Genomic DNA, 4,948 nt, shown 5'->3' with positions numbered 1-4,948 from the left:
CCAACTTAAAGCAAGATAAAGAGTTATGGTCTCTCACCCAATTTCCAGGCCTGGGTTGGTTCCTTGAATGAAGTGAAGTTAGATACACTTAAGGAAGATGTATAAATATCTGTCTCTATATTCCTAATAGGCTTCCCCAATAGGACCTATAGTCATGTCCCGGGATAACTGTTGTGTTTGAATTGTGTCCTCCAAAAAGATATGTTGAAACCCTTTCCTTAGGTACCTGTGCAATAGGTGATCTTATTTGGAAATGGGCTCCTTGCAGATGTAACCAACCTAAAATGAGGCCATACGGGATTAGTGTGTGTCCTAAACCAATGACTGATATCGTAATAAAAAGACATTTGGACCTAGAGACAAACACCAAGAACATCAAGTGAGGATGGAGGCAGAGGTTGGAGTGAAACTCTACAAGCCAGGAATGCCAAGGATTACTGGAAAGCACTAGAGGCTACGAGAGAGGCATGGAACAGATTCTCTCTCAGATCCTCCAGAAACAACCAACTTTGCCAACACCTTGACTTTGGACTTTTGTCTTCCAGAACCATGAGAGAATACATTTCTGTTGTTTTAAGTCACCCAGTCTTTGGTACTTGTTATGGCAGCCCTAGAAAACAAAGAGAATAACTGTGCCCTTGGGAATTGCTGACTCTGGCCTAATGCTAATTGCAGCTGTAGTTGGCACAGTGATCCACCACTCACAGTGGAGGCTTACGGAGTCAAGTGCAAAACTAACTTTTGAGGGGTGCCAGGGTGGCTCAGTGGGTTAAAGCCTCTGCCTTCAGCTCCAGTCGTGATCCCAGGGACCTGGGATTGAGACCAGCATTGGGCTCTCTGCTCAGCAGAGAGCCTGCTTCCCTTCCTCTCTCTGCCTACTTGTGATCTCTGTCTGTCAAGGATATAAATAAAGATCTAAAAAAAAAAAAAAAAACCAAAAAACTAACTTTTGATTCTAATCTACCTCACTGCCAGTCCTGTTCTTTAGCCCATTTTTAAACCCATGATTTTCAAGAGGAGGCAGAATAGGTCTCTCCAATCCATGGAATATGACTGTCATGGTTGAAAGGGCTAAGTGGAAGCCCTACAGCCTCCTTCCTATCAAAATTATAAACAAAAACCAATACAGCATTGTTGGGGGAAATGTAAGACGAGGGGACCCATCAAAGACCTCGAAATTCAGAGGTGGCGATTGGTATTATTTACCCTCTCAACTCACCTGTCCAGCGCACGCAGAAATCAGAAGGTGCTTGGAGAATGGCAGTGGATTATTGAAGGTTAAGACAGCTGAGGACTCCAATTGTTCTGTGTTCTGGATAGGGTTTCTTTACTAGAGCAAAACAACAGAGCTTCTGCCACATGGAGTAAAGTTATTAACTTGCAAATGTTTTTTTCTCAATTTCAATGAGCAAAGAAAACCAAAGGCAGTTTTGTTTAATCTGGCAAGGGCAGAAATATACCTTCATCGTTTTGCTTCATGACCATGTTAACTCTCGGCCTTTGTGCCACAATTTAGTCCACAGGGACTTTGATCATCTTAGCATCACATAAGGCATCACAAAACTCCACTCTAATTTTGACAGAATGCTTGTAAAACCTAAGTAGCAGGAAGTATCAGGTACTCCAGATGTCTTAGTGAGTTGGTGTTTTCAGTTTTATTTTTAAAATAAATTTATTTTTAAAATATTTTATTTATTTATTTGAGAGAGAGAGAGAGAGAGAGAGAGAGAGAGCATGAGTAGGGTGGGGGCAGAGGGAGAAGCAGGCTCTCTGTTGAGCAGGGAGCCCAACCTGGGGGTCGATCTGGGGACTCAGGGATCATGACCTAAGCCTAAGGCAGACGCTTAATGACTGAGATACCCAGGTGCCCCATTAATTATTTTTTAGAAGATTTTATTTATTTGAGAGAGAGAGAGTGAGCAAGAGAGAAAACATGAGCAGGGGCAGAGGAGTCTGCTGAGCAAGGAGTCCGACACTGGGCCAGGACCCTGGGATCATAACCTGGGTCAAAGGCAGATGCTTAACCAACTGAACCACCTAGATGCCCCAGTGTTCTTGGTTTTAGTCATTCTAGGACATGTGTAGTGGTATCCCATTGTTGTTTTAGTTTATAATTCCCCATTCACCACATGAAAAATATTTGTTTTTGTTAAGACACTGAGATTTTGAGGTTTTCCTTTATTACATAGAAAAAAACTGACTAAGTGCCTTCCACCTTCCTGTGCAAATATGGACTGGTTGTTGCTCAGCAGAACTATTGCCCTGCGATGCTCCTTTGCGTACTTGTTAGACTACATACCCCATTTACTGACTTCTGTGACCTCCTTTTTCTTGGTTTAATGGAACATACATATCTCTAAGTAGCTTCCTGAGAACGGGGGCATAAAAGACACATTCTTGAGACCCCTCATATTGCCTGGGCCATCACATTTCATTAATAATTCAGCCAGGTATGGATTTCCAGGTTGAAAATAATTTTCTATCAGAATCTGAAAGTGTCTCACCATTGTCTTTCAGCTTCCTACATTGTTTTTGAGGGATGTAATTATAATTCCCTATTCTTTATATGTGGGTTATTTATTTTTCCTTTGGAAGCTTTTAGAATCTTTATGTTCTAAGAATTCTGGGATATTTCATGATGATAGGGCCACTAGGTATTTGTGGGCCCTTTCAGTCTGAAAACTCAAGTCCTTTAGTGATGGAAAAAATTTTTTAACAGGAAAAATTTTTTTAAATGGTATTTATCTGATAATATATTCTTTCATTTAATCTCTTCTTTCTTTTTGGAACTCCTAATTTTATTTGTCCCCTCACATTTTCCATATCTTTTTGTTCTAACTCTTTGAGATTTTCTTGTTTATCTTCCAATTATTTATGGATTAAAAAATTAGTTAACATATCTCAAAATTCTGAAAGTTATCTCTGTTCCATTATTTTTACTTTTAAAAAAAATAATCTTATTTCTGTTTCATGGTTATTTTCTCTTTTTTTTTTTTTCCTCTCTTGATTTTTTTCTTCTTTAGATTTTTGGGTGAGTTTTCTTCTGTTGTTTTCTGTATTGTTTCTGCTTCCTTCTAGTTTTGTTCTTGATTATATTTTTGGCTTTTGTGCTCAAGCTTTCCTTACATGCCTGGTGACTCTTATTTCCTTTCATATTTAGGTGTGAGGTATTAAAAAGTTTGTTGGGGGCTCTCTCTCTGTGCCCAGAGCTTGTGAAATGTGGTTTCACTGCATAGTGATTGGGTTAAGGACTCAGGGTTTTTTGCTTTTTTTTTTTTAAATGCAAAATGTTGCTTCTACAGTTCTTTTCTCCAGGGTCATTTAGTACCTCTAGAGACAAATTTTTCAAGGTTCTGCCCAAGAAGGAAATGTGCTTGGCTGCTATTGCTCTTGAAGCTACATGGCAGAAGCGGCTGGGGTGTGTTTTGGGCAAAGCTCTTATTCTTCAGTGTTACTGTTCATGGTGGTCCTGACCCTGAAGGCTCTCTGGTTGGCTTCTTTACATGCTAACACTTCAGTCTTCTGTATCTTCAGGAAAGGGGTAATTGGCTGACCGGGATGGAAGAGACCTAGAAGTCTTACTGCATTTTAAAAATAAGTTATATTTATAATTCTAAGCTTTTCTGGGCTTCTGTGGTAGGAACTTGATTCTTTTCTTCTCCTTCCTTCCTTCCTTTCTTCTTTCCTTCCTTCCTTTCTTTTTCTTTCTTTCTTTCTTTTTTTTTTTTTTTGCCATCCACTCTGTGGCTATTGTGTGTTTAGTTTTCTTAGTTCTGCTATTCATTTTTCTCAGTTCTGGATTCTCTATTCAGTTTTCATTTGTAATAGAGTACAGGCATGGATTAAGAGAAAGAAGTTTATAATTTCACTAACTTGAAATAAAAATACATGTATTAGGCCAGATGATTCAATAAAGTAAAAAATTGAAAGTAAAATATAAAAATGTCTTCCTCATTTCTTTCCCGAGTCCTCTCAAAACATTGTGAATGTTTTGATTTCTCCTAGAAATTAAAACAAAACAAAACAAAACAAGTGTGTGTGTGTGTGAAATTGTATATATACAAAGGGGATAAAACCAGATAATATATGGAGATTTTTTCCCCATAATATTCCTGGAAATATTTCACTATTGGCACATGCAGATTCATTTTGTTCTTTATAATTTATTGTGACAGCCACACTGTTTTTAAAAAAAATTTATTTATTTATTTATTTAAATTAAAAAAAATTTTTTATAAACATATATTTTTATCCCCAGGGGTACAGGTCTATGAATCTCCAGGTTTACACACTTCACAGCATTCACCATAGCACATACCTTCCCCAATGTCTATAACGCCACCCCCCTTCTCTAACCCCCCTCCACCCAGCCACACTGGTTTTGAAACAATATTTCTAGAGCACTATACAAACTATAAAGGATGTTTTGTAGAGTAAACAACTATTTCAGGGTAATTAATACTTGTCTATTAATTTATCAGGTATGTATAATTATATATTTTTTACATTTATTTACATAAGTAATCTTTACACATGCTCCTCTAAGCTGCCAGGAGCCCCTGTATACTTGTATTTGAATACATCAACCTTTCTTAAAGTGATCCCACCTGGTGACAACAGACTACTACATATATAGTTACAACGGTTTCAGGTGAAATGTTCAGAGAGGCAAAGAGCACAATTATTGGGAATCTTTTGGTTGCAAGAAACAGAAATTCCACCTGCATCTCCAGCTAAAGGGAAAAAGAGAGGGTCTCAGGGATACTCTGTAGTCTTATAGGACCTAAAAACAGGTGGGCTTCATGGAAAACTGGGACCAGAGACCCAGACACCATCACAGCTATCTCTGATCCTTAGTTCTGCTCTTCTTTGCACTCTGTTTTTTAAGCAATTTCATTTCTTCAACTATCCTGGTCCTCAGAATAAATAACTTGTCAATGGACAGTTT

This window comes from Mustela lutreola, chromosome 1 (genome assembly GCF_030435805.1).
Source record: "Mustela lutreola isolate mMusLut2 chromosome 1, mMusLut2.pri, whole genome shotgun sequence".
Taxonomy (NCBI): Eukaryota; Metazoa; Chordata; class Mammalia; order Carnivora; family Mustelidae; genus Mustela; species Mustela lutreola.
The sequence above is the reverse complement of the archived record's forward strand: the minus strand, read 5'-3'. Positions refer to the sequence as shown.